This window comes from Emydura macquarii, unplaced genomic scaffold (genome assembly GCF_026122565.2).
Source record: "Emydura macquarii macquarii isolate MOO-44397 ecotype Brisbane River unplaced genomic scaffold, CSIRO-AGI_Emac_v2 contig_1390, whole genome shotgun sequence".
Lineage (NCBI taxonomy): Eukaryota > Metazoa > Chordata > Testudines > Chelidae > Emydura > Emydura macquarii.
In genome coordinates this window covers 19,157,090-19,178,697 of record NW_027131527.1, presented here as the reverse complement: position 1 = coordinate 19,178,697, position 21,608 = coordinate 19,157,090, and the positions used below count along the sequence as shown (strand labels likewise).

Below are 21,608 nucleotides of genomic sequence, written 5' to 3'. Positions count from 1 at the left end.
TGTTCTTCATACCCACTTTTCTTTCTTGTTTTTTTTAAAGATGTACTTGTCTCTTGCTAATTGAGCTTCTCATACTAATTATTTGTATTATGGTGGTACTTGGTGCCACCATAGAATGGCCTTGTGCCTAGGCACTGTATTGTCACAGATTTGGTTGAGCATCCCCTGTTAGAAACTCGCCAGATTGCTGTAAGGGGAATCCAAATGCTGAACTCCACATGCTTTTTGCTTGTTGGGGCTGGGCAGAATTTAGAAACTGTCGTGACTGTGGACCTCTATAGACACACTCCATGTTCAGATCTCATGTCTGACACCCCTTATGGTAGTAGGAATCCCTTGCAGTCCAATTGCCTAGGCCCTGAAACTAATGCTTAATCCCTCAAGCCTCCTCAGCAACTCTTGCATGTTCCCCAGAATCCCACATGAAGTGTGAGCTTCCTGGCTTACAGTTCAACTCTTCAGAGGCACGCAATAGTGGAAGCAGACAAACATGTAGACTTTGCACAGGATTCTAAACATAATTTACTCTTTACTTAGTACAGATATAGGCAAAATAATAAACTCATCTATACCTATTTTCCTTGACACAGTTTCTTCACTACTCTGGAGAGTTCTTTGGGCTTGGGCAGAGACCCTTAAAGAGTACAGGGTCCTTCCTCTCCCCACTGTCATGCTGCACGTGGCTCCTGATCCAGAACATGGACTCTCTAGTCTCTAACAAAGCATGGAGGGCAGATGTAGAGAGGCTGAGATGTACTTTGTGATACTACACAGTAATGTGATGTAAGCCCCAGGATTAATAGACTCATGGGGGGTGGGGGTGAGAAGCTTTTTGGTGCTCTGTGATATTGAAGAATAAAGGAGTGTTCCTACCTACTGCCACGTTAATTTGCCTATGCTGTTTTCTAGTGCCTCTGTACATAAAAGGGTAAAACTGAGGGGCTTTCCTGCCTGCTCTCATGTATCATTTTCATATGCTTCAATGGAGTCCCAGAAAGTGCCCAAAAAGTTGTGCCATCCATAGTTCCCCATATACCTCATGAATTGCATTACATGTATTATATAATGACACTCATCACTGGGTGCAAAACTGGATTCATGGATATTATTCAATGGAGAAAGTGAGCCACCCTGATCTGGAAATCTGTGGGTTCAGACTGGGTAGTCAGGCCCTGCAGGGACAGAAGAAAGTGGGGATTTCTTCCAGAGTCATATCTTGGCTCTGGTGAGAGAGACTCCAGCTGTGGACCTGATGGCAGTGGGCTGGATGGAAACTGGCATCTGTGGACTAGAAAGACTCTGGCTGGGCATGACAGATTGTATAGACCCAATGTCAGCAGTCTGAGCAAGCCCCCAGTGGGACCAACATGGGGAGCCTCTGCAGCGTCTTTAGCAAAGTGGGGTCAGACTGGATTGGGTGAGGTTTAGGTGGGGCTTCTGTTGGTGGCCAGAGTTTGGCGAGCCACCCCCAGCTAGCCAGTTAGTCCCCACCCTACCACAAATAAAATTGGCTACGTTCATGGGTGGCCAAGAACCCTGAAAAAATGCCACTTAGGTGATCAGGGATTTGATTTATTTTATTTATTTTCCTAGAACTGTGAATACAGTTCTAGATGGGAGCTCAAGCCATGCATTTTATTTGTTTTATAAGGAGTCCTAGACACCATATTCAACCTGCCTCTTGTAACTATTGATACTTGTCAGGCACTGTAAGGAATTATTGTGACAGCTGTGTCATTTTCATTCAGTTTTTCCTTCATTCCTGAAATCAAGCACTTACTTTGTGTATTGTAGTCAGAACTGGAGAAGGAGCTTTTGAATATGTTACTAGTTTTGTTTTTGTGATCTGAGAGAACATTGCAAGAGGAAGATCTTCAACTTTAGTAACAAAAGTTTCAAGCTGACATAACAGCATATGTTGGCATAGTGTGGCAGCCTAATATTTTAAAATCAGTTGTCATGTGCTCTCCATATTTCAGAGACCCCTGCAATACCTTGGTACAACCAGTAAGTTGAAGATGGAGCAGCAAACTTGATTCTGAATTTCTTGATTCCTGTGTTGGGCTTCTAGCGTTAGTTTGTGTAGTTTTCCATTGGGCTGACTACATGTTTTTATGATGCAACATAATTTCCGTGGCAAAGGTTATTCAATCAATGAATCAACAGCCTTTTAGGAAGAACAGATAATAGCAACACTTACTTTTGGATAGTTTGCTGTACTTCTTTGTGAAATGAATAGTCTATTGCTAATAGAAAGGAACGCTAATGTAAATATACATTGGATAGCGGTTAGATGGCTATTTAAGATAGGGGATCAGGTTACTGATGTGTGAGGGAAGAGACAAGCCCAACACAGATCTTTTAGATCTGATCGTTTGGTTGTGAAGTAGTGGTTGGACAGAAATGAGATTCTGGTGACAGGAACATTAAGGTAAAAAAGTCTGTCCTTTATTTTAGAGCATTAAATGGCTTATTTGTTTTAAAATCTGGTATTTTCTTACTGAGGCCATGTCTTCACTACAAACTTTGGTCCGAGGAAGTTATGTTTGCATACTGCCACCAAAGTTTGTATCTTGCTCAGGTGTGTGCATACTTGCTTGCTTGTGTCATCACTGCACATACTCACCAGCAAATTATGGTGTGCCATAGGTAGATGTCCCCATGTGCTGTGCACTGCCATATGGCACTATTTCTTTTGGGAAATTTTTGCAGTGTGTTGTGAGGTAGAAATAATGCACCCAGGGATTTCGGGGAGTTAGGAGTCAAGTTCCAACCATGCAACTTTCTTCAGCCACGTCTACACGTGCCACAGTTAAGGTTCTGTGGCTGTGCTGCTGTAGTGAAAATGCTTCCTACATTGATGGAAGGGGTTTTTCCATCGATGTAGTGAATGTGCCTCTCAGAGAGGTGGCAGCTATCTCTTCCGTCAATCTAGGTACATCTACATTGTGCATTAGATTGACCTAACTGTGTCACAGAGTGCACACAATTTTTCACAGCTCTGAGTGGTGATGTTAGGTCGATCTAATTTTTAGGTGTAGACCAGATCTCCAACCTATAATGCCATCCTTATCCCATAATTTTCACGCCTTTTAAAAAAAAAATTCCACAAACTCGCCCGTCACTTTTTAGCATTTGCCATCTCTGACATGTCGTGGAAGAAAGATCACGCAGCTTCACTTTTAGGGTTAGATCAAGTAGACAGACACAGAGAGCTATGGCTATAGGGAAGCCCATCAGCACGCCCCTGTGCTGATCTCTGGAACTTCGCCTTGCCATCAGATACAAAGGACTTATATGGGTTTGTTTTAGATTCATTTACATATAGATCGTATAGTGGAGTTTCTTAACAGGTTTATTACCTCTTGCAAGGTAATTAGAACACACAATGGGGGTTTCCCAGTGCTAGCCTGTCCTGGTGGGTCTTCTGGTGCCAGGAAGTCTAGTATCACGTACAGACACTTGCTATCTTATCTGACGGGATGTCCGTGTTAGGACTTCAAAGGTGGCTAAGTTCTACAACATAGACTAGCGAATTTGCATGTGGATGGTAGGGCTAAGACATTCCACTTGAACTTAGCATTTCTATCACAGTTTCAGACAAAGGTATTCTGTCAGTGATTTTTCTGATTCCACAGACAGAAGCATGGACCATGTAGAGATCCTTGTTGTTCTCAAGAGCATTGCAAATACAGGACACAGGATTCTCTTGTATTTGCAGACAGACTGCAACAACTGGGTACATGATGATTTCTTCAAGGACAATTGGTAAGGGATATAGCGAGAAACAATTCAAGGTGTTTAATGGCATTCACAGAGCAGTTGCAGATGGTGGAGTGCTGCTTCTGCACCTGAGAAATGAATACTGACTGGTGGGATTGCAGGTGTGGAATAATGTGTAGTGGCTGCAGAACTTCTGGATGTAAAAGGCCACATTCCTGGATCTGTGTGTTAAGCTCGCCCCAGCAGTCCAGTTCAGGGACACCAGAATGAGATCTGCATTGACTGGAGAAGTGAGTGGCAATCACGTCTGGATGCTTGCAAAACTGGATTGCTACCTGTCGGTGAGAAATCATTTTGATGTTGGAAAATCCAAAGTGAAGGCCATTGTTATGGAAGTGTGTAAGGTCATTATTCAAAACCTGCTATGCAGGACTGTAATTCACAGTAATGCGCAGGACATAGTGAATAGCTATGCAGAAATGGGTGTGGACGGGGCATCCCTCAAAGCCGCCACGCCAGAAACTGCTGATTAAAAACAGACAGGTGTACCATTGGATTCACAGTCACAATGGAAAGGGAAAGATAAGTTTCAAAACACCCTTCTCTTATTCCTGTAAACACCTTGAGTAAGAAATGGTCATGAACACTTGAGCTTTGGAGTGCCTTGGCACAGCACTACTCTCCAGTGCCAATCATGGTGAATGTGGCCCTCTAGGTGCAAGGCATAAAGCAATAAAATTGCAGTCCCTATTCCATGGATATGAGTAAAGGGCAAGGGCACTGAATATTGGCACTATTTTCCACAGGCGGTGGTGGTTTTATCTGATATCTCACTGCTAACAGGTAATAAAGACACAGAGCCACCCACGCGCATATGCCGGTAGCCTATTTACTGCAGTGGTGCCAACTGAACTCCTTGCAGAGTGATGTAGGAAAGTGTCCTATCACAGAGGAAGACATAAGGCAGCTATCCCTAGAAACCTTTGGGAATGGACTGCGGAGTATCTCCATGAAAGTTTCATCGAGATCTCTCAGAGGATAAAAGGAACGTTTCTATGTACATAAACAAATTGCTTCTCATGCTCCCGCCCCTTCCTCCCCCCCCCCCCCCCGAGATGACAAGCAGATACAAACTTTACAGTCTGTTTGTTGTACCTCTGCCTTTTCTTGTAGAAGTAAAACAATGAAAAGTCGATATCTTTGGCTTGTTAACTTGGGGATGGGACAGGCACCATCTTTATATTTAAACATAAAAAGGAAAAAACTGTGCACACGCTTCTCTTCCATCAGGCTCACCTGTGCTCATCTGGTGGGACTGGCTTGACTTGCAGAGTCTTGAACAGATCCTGGGTTTTGGCATGGCTGGAACTCCCTGCCATATCTCCCCCCTTCTCCTCTTCATCCCACTGTGTTCACAGGAGGGGTCTCTGTATTGGAGTCCTCCAAGACAATGGTCTGTGGGGTGCTTGTAGGGTCCCTGGCAAGTATGGCATGCATTTTTTTTTTTTTTGTAAAAGCAGTAGGTTTGTGGGGCACCATCAGATCTGTTGTTGGCCTCCCTGGCCTTGAGGTATTCCTGGCGAAGTTCCTTTGCTTTCATGTGTCACTGGTTCTTATCCCTATTCATACCCTTTGCTTTGCTTCCCCCATGCAATCTGTTCATATATGTCCATATTTCTGTGGCTGGTCCATAGCTGTGCTTGCACAGTCTTTTCTCCCCACATGCCCAAGAGATCCAGTACCTCCTGTATACCACATTCAGTAGTGCATATAATATGTGGAGCCAGCATGGTTGGCAGTTGCACGCAGCAAGGGTGAGTTGCTAGTTGTGCTCACCCATGTGAGCAATCAGGAAAAGGCATTTTAAAAACATGCGGGTGTGCATGTATATGGTTTCCAGTCTTTGTGACCCCTAGGTAGTGGAATTTACAATTGTGATCAGAGCAGTTGGATGTCTGAAATTTGGGATTTTTTTTAGTAAGGTTTGTTTTATTACAATAGCTAATCAAATCAATACTGAAAAAAAGATAAAGCTCCCACCTTTCCCTATGAATGTTCTGAAAAACTTGGTCAGATCTTCTGTCACTGTGTTTACATATAGTAATGTTGTAATGTTTGCTATAGTAAAGCTTATAAAAAAGCAAAGATAAATGTTTTTGTAAGTGGAATACATCTTTTAAATGTCCTTGATTTAAAGGCTGAGAGTATGATGGAATAACTGTTCTGTTTTGACAAGGTAGACACCATATATTAGAAGTTGTATTGCTTTCATGACAGATTTTTCACTTCATTAGAAGGCTGCACACCATGTGAACCTGCAAAATATTGCAGCTATGTTTCGCTTTGGCTAAAACAAAATTTAGAAGTCTTTTCTCTCTCAATTTATTTAAGTCATGTAGCTTGGCTGCAAAATTATGATCAACAATGCAAACATTTCTAAATTTCAAAAAGCTGTAAGCTAATTGTGATTTACCTAAGCCACTTCGCTTTCAGAGTTAACATAAAATCAAGCTCCTCTGTCACATTCCTCTTCTTTCTAGGAAAAAAGAGATGTGAATTTTAAGAGGATTTGTTTAACTTTCATAGGAACTGATGCTTGTTATGAATTATTTTATTAATTTGAAAATTGTTCATCTATGAAATTGATAAGGATTTTAATGTTTTAAGTTCAGTCTTGATATTTTTGGTTCTTATTTTTACTTCATTCACCCATTTTAATGGGATCTGGACCCTAATCAATCTTGTAATGGGACCTTAGGAGTACCACATCTAGCTCTCAAGCTATGAAGGTGCAGGGCTACATTTAGCCATCATAGTTTATTCCTCTCTATTTGGCATTGGTGAGGCTGTATTTAGAATATTGTATCCAGTTTTTGGCCCCCCACTACAGGAAAGATGTGTACAAATTGTAGAGTCCAGCAGAGGGCAACAAAAACGTTCTCAGCCAGAAATGACCTTGCATAGCATCTCAGTTAGCTCATTTGTAAAATGGGGGAAATACTTGCCCGCCTCCTAAGGTTTAAGTTTAAAGCCTTGCACAATATTGACTCATCTTGGTTACTGTGCCTGATTATTTTTGATTTACCTTCGTTAGGGATGTTGCGTTTGAGTGGTTTATTCTGATTAGGTGGGAGGGTGATTATGTAGCTTTAGGGCATACTTTTGGTTCTCTGGGTTTTGGGAGTTGAAGCTGGGTGGTGGTTGCCGTTAGCAACCTTAACTGTTAACAATTTTTTATAAGTATGCTATAGGACAAACATGCATAAACTAATATATTTAAAGATTTTACAACATTTCTGTGAGATGTTATCTATATCCTTTCTGTAGATGCACAGAAAGTAGATAATTACCTTTGTTTTTCTTTATGCTCAGAAGAAGCTTTTAATCCAAAGCACTGTCATTAATGTGATTTAACAGAATTACTTTCTCTTAGATTTTTATTTAAACACAGTCTGGCATGCTAATATGAGCTCAGTGTTCTTGGGTTTACATCAGAATTATTACATGGTTGAACAGAAACAATAGACTACTCGTAACAGTGGAAGGTGATGAAAAGGTTCCCTTATATTGGTCAAGAAATAAAGTAAGTCTATGGACAACAGGAGATACTGATAATTTTTCAAGTCATACTTAAGTTTTCTTGCATTTTATTTCAACAGGATTGATATTTTAATGATATTACAGTATATAGGTAAATGGAAAAATGATTTGAATAGTGCAGTTTGGGTCCTCCGTTCCAATTCTATGTGACCCTTTGTCCATAAGCAAGCACTAAGATGGTTCTTTTCTGGAAAGGGAAGAAGAGATAAGTGAAACCTTAACTTTTTTTGTTTTGTCTTAATTAAGGAAAGATAAATGCAAGAATTATTTTCTCTCTCTCTCTCTCTCTCTCTCTGTGTGTGTGTGTGTGTGTGTGTGTGTGTGAGAGAGAGAGAGAGAAATCCTGTGTTTCCAAAGGACTTGAACATCCTTTGTAAAATCAGGGGTTCAGTTAGCTGGGTTCAGTTACAAAGCAAGTCAAGTCTGTACAAAAGAGGAAGAGAGGTTTCCCATAGTTCCTGAGCAATACAGGTGCAGAACTTCAGTTTGTGTAGTTCCAAAGGTTGTAATGGCCTTAAAGTAATTGGAGTTTGATAAAGTGGGGTTGTACTTTGTGTTTAGAATTGAGTAGTATAAGGTTTTGAATTAGCCAATGGAGAACTGAATATGAGACCAGCATGCACAGGTAAAAAATTCCTTCAGGGAATGGCTGTAATTGTCCTGTATCTTATTTTCCGTTGTGTTTTGTCTAATCATGACTTAGTGATTAGAGTCTTTTTTGTAAATTACAGTATTGCAGCACATTTCCTAGTAGCTACAGTTAATACGTTGAATAGTCTGTATTGTGCTAAAGGAGTGGTATTTCCATTATATATATTATGTTGAATTTTTACCGTGTTGAAGATCTTTTGCTTGTAGCTTTCTCATAAAATTTGTCAGAGCCTATTTGCTTGTAATCTCTCCAGTACAAAGTGAGAGTGTTGGGTTTCATTTCATTAGTTGCTGTGCTTAAAAACAAAGAAAAAACCCCTTCTCTTCGCTTTGCTCAGTCCAGAAGTCAAGACATTTCTTACCATAAATAAAGTGGGAAATAGATCAGAAAGTATATTTTATTAACGGACATTTCTGAGCTTTTAAGCAGGCAGTAGCTATTGTGCTGAGAAAGTGACATATTAGTTTAAAACAAACGAAACCCAGACACCTTTATTTCTTGCCCTAAATGTGTTCCAAGCAAAACCTGTTTAGGCTGCAAGTGAAACAAAACTGCACATGACAGCTGTTGAATAGTGAATGTGGCTGGCTCAAACAAAAAAGCCAGTTTTCTTTAGCAAATACTGTACATAAAACCATGTTGCAAGATTCAATTGTCTGCCAGGTATAAAGCCAATGAAAAGCTGCAGATGGCAGTAGAAACTAGAAAAAGGATGAAGAAAATTACACTGCAAAGTTGGTTCTGAAGAAACCAACGATGTAGGCAACTGCCCAGTGTGTCAACATTTTAAAATTTTATTTTTCAGATGTTTTAACATATCCATAGATACATTCAAATACAGTGACAAAGAAAACAAAACAGGAGTACATATTTAACAATATCACAGTATGAAATATTCATAGATAAATACTCATGAGGATTATAAAATAAGTAATTCTCTATCTACTGCTGCTCCCCCTACAAAATGAAGCATCAGAAGCCCAGTGTATCTGAAGTCAGTTTGTAATGCTGCTGTCATGAAGGACCCAGGTGTCTTCATAGTTGGATTTTGTGCTCTTCTAGATTGTCAGTTTTTCCTTGAGGATAGTGAGGAGTAATAGCAGATTTCCATTTTTGCAGAAAGACTTTTGGCCACTGTACATGCTGCAGCAATCTATTTCTTAGGTGTTCCTCAAAAAGGATGGATCTTCTAGAATGCTCAAAACACAGAGGCTTGATAAAGGAGTAATCCCTACCCTGGTTGCTTTAGAGCACCACACACTGGAACATACCAAGAGGAGGTAAATGTTTTATTTTTTCTTAAAAGTGCAAGCAGCTATTTAAAAAATGTAAGTGCAGAGAAAGATTCAAAGGGGATAACTAACTTTTCTTCAATCTCAAGGCATACTGGGGTTTGGGGAGAGTTGGGAGGACAACCATTTTATTAAAAATCTTAATTTAAAAGCCAGGTGATATAAATACAAATCAGGTAATTCACACTCTCCCCCCCCCCCCCCCCCCCCCCAATTTTGCAGTTTCTTAAGTATCTTGTGGGATATCCATGGTGTCTTCGTATTCCGTAAGAATTGTTGTATAGATTTATTTATTCTTGTGGAAGTTGAAGAAGGAAATTTAACTGGAATTAAGCTAAATATATACATTAATTTTGATGTTACATTGATTTTAATAGCGTCTACTTTTCTCGGTAAAGATATTGGTAGTGAATGCCATTTCTCCAGGTCTTTTGTCACTTCTCTGAGTATTAGTATGTTTGCAGGTACTATCTTTGATTAAATCAGAGCATATCCTGATGCCTAAGCAGGTTATTTCTTTGCATGAATGAAAGAGAATGGTTGTATTTTAAATGGATTTGTTCTGCAAGAAGCATCCATCATCTGAGACTTTTCTGTTTATCTGAAATCCTGATATCTTACCAAATTAGTGTACTGCAGTGGTGGAATCGAAGAGGAAGGATTTTTGAGAGTGAGGAGAAGAATATCATTCGCACATAGACTTTGTAGTCTTTATTCTAATGGCAGTTCTTTCAGTGGAGAGGTGTCTGATTTCTGCTGCTAGTTGTTCCATGGCTATCTCAAATAGTAGAGGCAATGGGGGGCACCCCAATACATTCCTTGATATAACTAAAAAGTGGAGATGTCTCTGTTCTGACAAATGGTGTTAAGGGTGATTTGTAAATAATATCAATCCAGGTCAGCGGTTTAGATCCAAATTCTAATTTTCTCAGGATTGTTTATAGATATGGACATTCCACTTGATCAAAGGTCTTTTCAGTATCTAACTTTAGGATAGCAGCTGGAGCCCCAGTTTTTTGTGCCTGGCAAATTAAACGGAGTATCTTCCGAGTATTGTCTGACCCTAATATGCTACAAATAAAATCCACCCGATGTGCATGAATGAATGATGGAGCGATGTTTGTTGTTTAAGTGTGAAATGAAAAGAAAAGAGCCTGCCGTGATCAGGAAATCAAGCGTTGTTATTCTTCATGGCAGTTCAGAGCACTACTAAGCTGATACTGCAGTGTGATTTCTGTATTTTTAAATTTTGTATCCCTGTGTAGTACAAGTAATTTGTGGGTTTTTAGAAAGTGATGTCATACTTCACTGACTTCAAATTCACAGACTTGAAATTTCAGTGAAAAATGGGAAATATTTTGTTGATCTACCTACTCCTCCTCCATTCTTTCAATCAGCTCTAGTGTGTTTAAAAAAAAGAGGAGGGATATTTTGTATGTTACAACAGTGGTTAGCTCCTGTAAATGATATAAATTGTTTGAACATTCTATTTTAAGACTGCTGCTCTAGGTGGTGGGTAGCTCTGGAGAGATCTGGACAGGAAGGGCCTTACAGAGCATTTTCGGCAGTAACTCAAAGAATTAAAGCCTAAGAACATAGATAATTTATTTTATTCTACAAAGGTGAAGTTACAGAATATAGTAATAAGGTTTTAAAACATACACCTGTATGCTTTCTTTCGCTGTGCCCCCAGGAGAATTAAGATCTGAAGTGAATGAATACATTTTTTTATTCTTAAGTTTGCACCTGCAATGTGGCACTTTGTGTTGCTGGAAATGGAACTGACAGTGCCAAGTCAGAAATAATTGTTGTTGCGTTCTGGTAGTATGATCTGTGATTAGTCAGAAATAAAAGGTGAAATTCACCCATGTGGAAATCCTTATGCACCACTGAATCCCTTTAGGGAAGTGAAGTGGACTGATGGATTAGCTCTTTGCATCCTCTGTGCAGTACTTAGTGGTCTAAAGTGGGAGGTTTATCATAATCTGGAAGCAGCAGCTTTAGTAAGATAATATTTAAGGTGCACCCCATAGTGACCTTGCTCAATTAAATTTTTTTGGTGGGTCTGCCATCCCTTGCAACACTCCCTCTTGCCATACATACACTTTAAGCACTGCTTCTGTGCACCACAACTCTCTATACCAGCCCCAAATACATCAACCGAGAAAGAGTCATACCTGGGTGGACTGGGGCAGGAAGCTACTGCATTTGTGCACATGCAGTTCTAGTGTGTCTCAAACTCCTGCACAGGGGAACGCAGAGGGATGGTTGTTGTACCAGAGGCTGCAATAATGGCTGTGGAGGGTGTGCATTGAAGCTCCATAGCTGCCCAGGAGTTGATCCTTGTGTGAAAAAAATCAATTCCCCATTCCCCTCTCAGAGGCCTGCTTCCTCATGCAAAGTCTGATTGCCCAGAGATAGTACCAGAAGAAGTGAAAGACACCACAAGAAGTTAAACATGATTTAAATACTCAAACCCACCAAACACCTCTACAGTATTAAAATAACCTGGAAAACAGAGAGAATGTATGTTTGAATTATTTGGTCCCTTGGTGTTTTTATTGCCCAGAACTTCTCCACAGGTTAAAATTAAATTTCTTTTTTTGCCATTAACAAACATTTGCTGTTAAATGTGTAGTGGCTAAACCCACAAAATTATTGGAAGGTAAGGTTTTGGAAAAGTAGTGTTCTGCTTTTTGGATACTGAAGAGAAATTTAGAAAACACAGATGAGCAACCTGGCAACAAGAAGGTGGAAAAAGTCAGGCTAAATATTTGCAACTTAGTTTTATTAACTGTTTGTTAGTGCTAGTTGGTGTTAGTGGAAATCTGAATGTTCTTATCTTTTGCTTTGCAGTACTGTGCATCAACACACTTTGAAAGTAGACAAATTTAGTAGACAGGAAATAAGGGGCAAACCTTTAACAGTGAGGGTAATTAACCTTTGCAACAACTTAACAAGTCTGGTGGATTCTCCATCACTTGAAATTTTAAAATCAAGACGTTATGTTTCTTGTTTTTTAAATGTATCCTCTATTTCAAGAAAGAATTAATTCAGCAAAGTCCTATGGCCTGTGTTGTGCAGGGGGTCAGACTAGATAATCAGAATGGTCCTTTCAGGCATATAATCTATGAAAAACACACAAATCCTCTTTTAGCCCTAGTCTAGACTAGAGAGTTCTGTCAACTGAAGTCAGCTTTGGTCAACAAAACAAAGGTGGTGTACACAGTGCAATCATCCCCCTGGTGACAAAACTTCCCTATTTTTTCGACAAAATAAAACCACCTTGACAGGTGTAGGGGAGCTTTTGTCAGCTTAGTTAGGCTGACTCAGTATCAACGTAGACACTGGATCCCCTTACATTGGAGTTGGGGCTGTCATTTTGTCTACTTGGAGCAGTGAAATTAATAGGAAAGTCCAACCCTCCCTCTGCTGTAAACCCAGGCAGCTGGTTGTTGCTCTCAGCTGGAAGCTGGGGTGAGAAGCCAGTGTTCTTCAGGGCAGCCTTGTCAATTACACTGAGCCCTGAAATTGACATGGCTGCCTGTTCAGTGGAGAGGGGGACAGAAAAGCCCCAGGCTCTCAGCTCTCCTTACTGCCCCTTAGGTTGGTGGAAGTATCCTGGTGAGAATGCACTCCACCAAACCAAGAAGAGCAGTGTGGCTATGAGCTGGCGTTGTAATTACAGTGGTGGCTGTAAGTCGGCCTGTGTTAAGTCAACTTATTTTTTAAGTGTAGACAAGGCTTTAGGCCATTGCACCTTGGTCCTCAGCTTCATTCCAGCAATCTTCATTGTATAATATTTGTATACTGCTGCTTAAAAAAAAATAAAGCACAGGTAAAGTTCTTTCTGTGGCTGGAAAAATAATTTGAAATGGAAATCCCACTTTCTTTCCCTTTTCGGAGCAAGATACCTCATGATGAACCTGGATGCTGAAAAAGCTGACTATTCCTCTTGGATCTAGAAACGGTTTGACACTGTTTACCTAGAATTTAATATTGAGTCGTGCCTTATAGGTGTTGTGTTTCCTAATAAATTTGTATAAGTGGCATGGACTTTGGGGAATCTGTGAAGAGAGAGAGGCCATATTTTCTTATGTTACTTTAAACTTCAATTTTCCTCTGGGTTTTATCAGAGTTAGTTTATGAAATGTTGGGAAAATCTTATTTTATGCATGGGCTTTTATTTAAATGGAGACATTTGTAGTCATTTTAATAGGGATGGGCTCATATTAAAACCGTGATCCAAACGCACACTAATGTTGCGGAAGTACGGTACCAGATTCAAACTTGGTTTCTTGTTCCTTTCTTGAAGAATCAGTTTAAAATAAATCCTTTTATCATTATGAATAAAATATACTTTCTTAGAATAAATCATTTGCATTTAGTTAACAACTCCCACCATGTACATAATGAAAGTAAATATTATATTCCAAGATTAGTGTTGCAATCCTACATATCCCTTACTGTTAAGTTATGGCTTAAAATATAACTAAGTTTAGTGGCTTTACATTTTTGCCTAGTAAAAATAAATTAATGGCAGTTGTTACAATGAACAGCTTAGTGACATCCTTTTTTTTTTTTTTTTTTGGAGTCTTCAGTTTTTCCCTTAGGCTCATGTTTCAAACAACGTTATCTGGTCCATCAATTTCCTAGGAGGATAATGCCCATGTTATACAAACTTAACAGCACATTTGGCACAAATGGTAGCTGACTGAGGATTGAGTGGTCAGGGAAACTGAGTATCCTCAGTTTTCCAGGTCAAAGCTGGATACAATGGATGGGTACCAAAGGGGAAGTTTTTACACAGTTGCTGTTCGTGTTGTTCTGGTACAAGAACCAAAGAGTCTATTTCATTTTCAAGTCCTATCAGTTGGACACCATTCATGAGCACTAAAATTACCTTTCTAACAAAACACCAGTGTTAATGTATTATATAAAGAAGCACTTTGGTATCAATGTTCTTTGTGGCATTTCTGAAGGAAATTGGCTTGACCAGAATTATGGTAATGATCTTGATTTCCATTTCAAGTCCAGAAAGCAAGAGTGTGCTGTTGCTATTTTTTGTGTTCAGTTGGTTCTACTTTCTATTTTAATTTTAGTATGATATAGTACTTTATACTTTTCTTTATTGCTGCCAAGAGAAAATGGGCTTGCTGTTGTGTGTTGTGTGGGTTAGAAGTGGGAAGAATCCAAAATCCTGAAGTTCCAGTAGTATAATTCATCAGCTTGACATGTTCCAAGGCTCTGTGAGGGTTTATTGTAATGGTTTCACATTGACAGCTCCTCGTATTAGGAAATAGTTGGCATTTTCATGTGAGTTTGTGGGCCATTATTATGCCTCTTTTTGTTGGCTTGTTAGAGCAAGCAGCACAAACTGAATTTGTTGTGGTGGCCACTGTTAGTCCCTTTCACAAATAGATCAGTTTCTCTGATAATAGGAAAGGATTTCTAAAGATAAAAATTAATTTAGTGTACTCCTGTCAGTAAACAAAAGCCCATTTTGGGGAAGCAAGATCGCCTAAATATAGAAGCAGAGGAAAGCTGCTCCAAGATAGCAGATACAAAGTTTGCCTCCATCAGGCTCTCCTCCCATGCTTATGCACTCCACTAAAATCCAGTTCCACAGATACTCAATAACCTTCCCTAAAAGCATGAAACAGTTTTTATGCAAGAAAAGCTGAGACTGTAATAGCAGAAAGATGGACCTTTATCTGAAGGATTAGTGGAATATGTGACATACAAGGCTGCTAATGCTGAAAAGGAAAAATGTGTCATGGACAAAAACAAAGATCACAGTTGTTATTTGGATTTTAAGGCCAATGAACAGGCATACTCAATAAATTAACTGATAAAAAATGTACCAAAGAAAAAGTGAGCTCTTTGGACACAGATGCTGATAAATGTATTTAGCAAATAAAATCAAGTATGTGTGGTGGGAAGGAAAGGGAGGAGAGAGGAGGTATGGCCAGGGAGTGCCAGGAACCTCAAGAGAAGGAGTTCACTGTTTCTGCAGTGTGTAGGAAAAGGTGTTGAATCTGCATTTTTAAGAGTCAGGTCTCAGTAATAAGGCACACTTTCTATTTTCCTCAGCTAGTGTTTGCAGGCCCGCCCCCCCGGGATTAATTTAAAAAAAAAAAATGCAGTGATGAGGAAAGACAAGAAGTTAAAGGAAATGTTAATATAAAGATAAGTATTATGACTTATGTTCTCTGGCATTATAGCTAAAGCAGGATCTGAGTAAATCAGTGAAGAGCTTAGAAAGAGAGACGTAAGGATTTGACCTTCTACAATATAGTTTTATTCTCAGGGGCCTGTAAGAAAGTAAAGAGATCCTCTAATCATGAACTGAGAAAACAGAAATAAAGTGAAACCCAGGGAGAAGAATCTGAAGATGAGATGAAGTTGAAGTTCTGGCAAATAATGCCTACAAGTGTACAGAAAGAGATGCATTGTACAAAAAGGGAACAAACACATGATTAAGGAAGATTTTGAAGAGTAGGTCAAAGAGAACTGACTAAAAGAGTTAATTAATTTGGACTGTGGGAGTGGGAGAAAGGGTGAGTTTAGATATTACTGTACTGAAAATGAAAGGTTTTTATTTGGAAAACATTCCTCAAAGAAATGAGATTAACAAAATGAGGTGGAGGGTGGTTATAAAATACATTAGTCATAGGAGCCATATGTGAGTTTTTTCTCTCTTTATATAGCTGTAAAGATTTCTAAAATTAAATAGCTATATCTTAAAGTTTTTGGGGAGAATATTAGGATATAACTTGTAAATGTAAATATTTGGAGTAGAAATGTACAGAATCCAACTGAGGATTGAGGCCATATTGGCAGATTTAGGAGATAAAACCCCTACAGCCTCTGAAAATCTCTCCCAGCAGCCCATTAATAATCATATTCACTATTTCTGGCCTCTAACAGCAGGATTTAGATGTAGTTGTTGAGTACAAGCGGAAAGGGCATTCCAACGAAGTGGCACTTGCAGAGTATGACATTTTTCTCTAATCTGTGTCCAAGCAGAACCTTCAAGACTAATAACATTGAATGACAGTTCTTAAAACAAGTGTAGCTTATCTCATTCTAACTTGCCAAGTCAGTGTTTGACCCATCTGTACAATGATGTTATACAAATGATGAGTGTATAGCTATAAATTATGTTTGTTCAATGAGAGTGATGACTTTTCCGCTGATACCATTTTATTTGTGTAATATGAAAACTTTACATGGATACGTCTTAAACGTTGTACTGAATGGGCAAACTACCTGTATTTTGACATTTGCATTGAAGTGTTGTAAGTTGTTGTAGCTAAAGATCAGCTGTTGCTGGCTATTTACACAACTTCTCAGTAAATTGGAAATGCAAAACATTGTTAGTCATAAAAACAAGAAATTTTCAGTTAATCACAAGGCGAGGTAAATTGACTGCTGTGTAAAAAGCCATAGGTGTTTGAATGCTTTTTAGGATACTTGTGTATCTTGGAGGACTGAAGCTAGTGTGTACCTGAATTTAACTGCTTGAACCAGTTTGTTGCTTACAGCCTGTGGTAAATGCGGGCATACAAAATGAAAGTTCTTATTCCCATCTCCTGTTCTTTCTTTCTCTCTGTCTGAAAGTTTCTGCTTTATTTTGTCATTATTTTACATCTATATATATATATATATATATATATATATATATATATATATATATAAAAGTGACTTTTTAAAGATACTTGCTAAGAAATCTGTCCTAATCAGCAGAATTGTTTAAAGGAGAATATGAAAAGTAAAATGATCTTTGTTTTATGTTTTCTGGTAGAGAGAGAGGCCTGAAGAGTGATTGTTAATATGGGAAGGTGAATGACACTGTAAAAGTAAGTGGCCTTTTTCTTTCCGTTTTTTGCTCAGGAATGCTGTTCAACAAAGAATATACTTGTATGAAAATTGTCATTGAATCATTTAACAAATTTTGACAAAATACTTTAAATCAAGTTAATTTAAAAACCCCATTAATATGGAATAATTCCATTAAAATTGAGTTTTTAGAGATGAGAAACCAGTTACTTCAAAGGCTTAGGACCTGAAAATTTACGACACATTGCTGTATAGTGTTGAATCCATTATGGGATATGCTGTTGATTTCAAGTATAGAGAGTCTGCTTTCAGTGGACATTTGTTTTGTGTCTAGACCTATTTGAGAGATGCTGAACAAATTTAATTTGGCAATTTGGGTTTAATACACACTTGTGTGTGAAGGTAATACAGTTATACAGTGATATATCTGATACAATATCTTTTATTTTAAGAAAATAATAGTTGTAATATACAGTAGCAATCATTGTACTATGTTCCAGTAAAGCCTTAAGGTAAGTGCTCCACACCTCATAGGTTCAGTTGCACGGATGCAGATTTGCAGTCCCTATTCAGTTCTTACTCTGCTCAAGCTCTCATTAGCTTTGCCACAGTAAAGACTGAGAAAGGACTGCAGGATATGGCTCTCTAAATCTTATGCAGATCACCTTTTACAAGTTCACAGGCAGTAAATGATCTTCCCTACTATTGTATTCTTTGTAAAGAGCCCTTTGTGCTTCTTGGTAAGTAGTCAAAGGATACACTTCCAGTCTGTCAGAAGATACTATTTCACATTTGTATCTAAAATGTGAACCAGAAGTTTATTTTTCCTAACCAGTTAGTCTTTTCTCTCATTGAAAAAATAGAGAGTTTACTTTTTGCCGTTTTATGCCCTTAAATGTATAATTATGATTGTATTGAAAAGGGTATGATGGATTTTTAGTTGAAATTAGGTGGGTTTTTGGATGGCTCTTTACAAAGATTACAGTAGTAGGGAGTTCTTTCACTGCTTGTAAACTTGTAAAAGGAGATGTGCATAAGAGATAGTAACATGAAATAGACTCTAATGCCAAAATTTGCCAAACATAGTGCTTAAAGTTAAGATTCTAAGTTTGCGATTAGGCAGTACAATTATCGGCCTGGTTTTTAAAAGTTCTGAGCACCTAGCAGCTCTCATTTGCTTCCCAATCTTGCCCGAGGTTTCTAACGGAAAAGAAGTAAAGGGGGAACAACAGCAAGTATTTGTCTGTGGAAAACTAAAAATGCCATAATTTTAGACTTGGCGCTCCATACTTGTTTGTCTTTAATCTTTTCAAGTTGTGAAGAATTTTAACACCGTGTTTTCTTGTGGACTATCACTGCATGGTTTCTGTGATCAAAGTAATAGAAAATGACCTTTTAAAAATAAACTGTAGCCATTCTAATGACCTAAGGAAATTCCACTTTATTTTCCTCTGCAGTGTGGGGCATGGATTACTTGCTAGCATCATCTGGGTATATTTTACTTAAATCAATTCTGAGTCATTGCAGGGGTCTAGGGCATCAGTCCTTCTTGTTCTCTGCCTGTGGCATGGAATAGTTTAGTCTCCTGAAATCTGTAATAATTTGGTTTAATTCTTGTTGGGTTTGGGGTGTGGGAGTGGTTGGGTGGTGTATAGTGGCTTGTGATACACATATGGTGAGGCTAGATTATGTGTTGGTCCGTTTTGGCTTTTAACTCTAAGGTGCTCATGAGTCCAAGTGTGTGTGGTATTGGGCCCCTAGTTTGTGAAGAAAACAGTTGAATTTTTTGCTTTGGAAGTACTTCTGTGATACAAGAAAAATGATACACAGTGAGATTACACCATTCGTTTAGCTCAAGTGTAATAAAAGATAGCCTGGTCTTTAAGAAAACAAGTACTGCAGCACCAAGTTACAAAGTGTGAAACTACCATTTCCTGTGATCTTAGTACAGCATATGAGAAGATGTCAGAGTACAAGATTTCATGTGTGGCTCTGCTGCCACTCAGGCATCCATTCAGCCTCACTGACCTCTCTTCTTCTGGGTTTGCTGTTGTGTCTAATACCTGCTTGGTATACTTCTACCATCACTGAATTTTAAAAAACTTTTATATTTTACCTGTCCTGCTTCTGCATTGTCTCTGTAATTCTCATTTACTCAGTTTATTTAAAATAAAACTATTCTACAATATTGTAAACGACTGCAGTCAAAAGGAAGAGGGTTCCCATCACTGCTGGTTGGAGGTCCAGAGCACTTGCAAGGGTCATTACTGAGGAGAGTGATATCAGATTTTGTGGATTGCATGTGATCTGGTAACTGTGATTGTCACCAGTGTAACCAGAGTTTATTTTGTGAACTTGTTTTCAAAAAGAGGATCTGAAATCTGAGAAGTGCTATGCTAAAGGATCTTAGAGTATGGGCCAGTTTTGAGTGTTTCTGAATGTAGCAAGATGTATTAGAGAGAGAATTATCAGAGTAGTGTCTAGGAGCCTGTAGCTCAGTGGTTTGAGCGCATGCTTTGCATGTATGAGGCTGTGGGTTCAATCCCCCCTACCTCTAGTTTGTCCTGCTCTGAGCAGGGGGTTGGACTCCATGATCTCTTGAGGTCCCTTCCAACTCTAATATTCTATGATTCTATGTCCAGGACTCCAATGTGCTAGACACAGTACAAACACACAACAAAAAGACTGTTCCTGCCCCAAGCAGCTTACAATCTAAGTATGCAACAAGAGATAACAGATAGACTTACAAGGAAACAATGAGACAGTAGTGGTCAGCATGGCAGGCTGTGGTCTCCGTTCATCAGTAGCCTAACTTGTCAGTTCTCCTTTTCTTTTTTTTTTTTTTTTTTTTTTTTTTTTTGAGGCCTCATAGCAGAGGAAAGTTGTAAGGAGAGATCTGAGGGAGGATAATGAGGTAGCTTTGTGGATGTTTACCGAGAGCTCCTTCCAAGCACAAGGGGCAGCAAAGGAGAGAGTACTTAGGGTATTTCTACACTGCAATTAAAAACCCATGACTGGCCCATGCCAGCTGACTTGGGCTAGGGGTAGTGGGTAATTTAATTGCGGTGTAGACGTTCATGCTCTGGCTGCAGCCTGGGCTCTAGGACCTGGTAAAATGGAAGGGCCCCAGAGCCTGAATGCTTACACCACAGTTAAACAGTCCCTTAGCCTGAGCCCCGGAAGCCTAAGTCAGCTGGCCCGGGCCAGCCATGGGTATCTAACTGCAATGTAGACAATACCCTTAAGTGCTTGTTTGAAAATTTAACAATTTTCAGTGGGCAGTGGAGGCTGGCATGATGGGCTGATAGGAGACTGGAGTTGACCTTCTGTTGCTGAATGAGAGATGATAGTTTGAGTGGAGATAGGTCATCATGACGAGCCTTCAAAGAGAAGACAAGTAGTTTGATAGGATTGAGAACAGGGAGCCAGTGAACAGAATGCAAAGAGAGGCATGGTCAAAGAATGGGCTAGAAAAATTACCTTTACAGCAACATTATTAATGGTTTGTTGAGAAAAGGATGTTGCAGAAATCAAGATGCAAGCTGAGAATCTGGACAAGAGTTTTAGCTGTGTGCCTGGATAGGAAAAGCCATATCTTAGAGATGTTATGCAGAAAGAATTGATAAGACCTAGGTGTACATGGGTTTTGGAGTGCTGAAAGGAATAATGAGAATAGCTTTAGTACCATGTACTGCGTATGAAGATCCATCATATAAATATGAAGCAAGTCAAGATGATATCTGTCAGCTGAAGAACTATCAGTTGCACTAATAGGCACCTGCAGCAAAAATGTGCACATCTAGAATCTTAAATTCCAACTTCAAAAATCGGTAACGTCCTAAAATATTTAGTAAACTATTTGAATCCTCAAGCGTGAATTGTGGGGATGCTTGTTACATTTTATATAAAATTAAAGCCATAGTTTGAAAGCTTATAGGCATTCTATTTCTATTTGAGAACCATGATATCTTTACTTCAAACAGCTTCCATGAGCAGAATCACCATTACTTGTCAACATCAACCCTATGCCATGCTACTCTGTGAACAGATACTTGACCTTAAACAGAGAATCTGCATTGAGTATAAATGCTTGTGAATTCCCTGTATAAAAACTGAATCTGTTGTAATCTGCTTGTATATGTTTTCCTATAATATAATACTAACATATCTGGCCACAGATATACGGGACTGTATCTGTAAAGTGTGAATCCAGCACAGTGTGAGTTAGAATTAAACTGACATTTGAATAATGCAAGCAACTAAGTACTTAAGTTCCATGAGAAGCATTTAAATGAATTGTGTCACTAAGAAATATTTTTGTACATCTTATTAGTGAGCCTAGGATATGATTCACCTAAATCTTGGCAGTACTTCTGTTTCATAGTGTCTGGGAACTTAAGAAAATTATTTGATTTATTACAGACTGATGATGAGACATGGCACTTCTGCTGCTTAATAACTTGTACCTTAGTAAGACTCTTAGCATGGGTCAAGAAAAA

The 21,608-nt window shown here is 38.9% G+C and overlaps 1 protein-coding gene across 3 annotated transcripts in view; it reads left to right on the top strand.

Annotated features, from left to right (window-relative positions):
- The window catches only part of SGMS1 (sphingomyelin synthase 1), a 167,007-nt gene that overhangs the window by 53,498 nt on the left and 91,901 nt on the right, over positions 1–21,608 (top strand). Inside the window, exon 2 of one of the 3 annotated variants that reach the window (XM_067552770.1) lies at positions 17,077–17,129. The exons of 1 other annotated variant lie outside the window; for it this stretch is intronic. The gene's annotated coding sequence lies outside the window, so the exon portion shown is untranslated. Of the gene's footprint in view, positions 1–17,074; positions 17,130–21,608 lie in introns of all 3 variants that reach the window. One more of the 3 variants, XM_067552773.1, reaches the window with a different exon arrangement.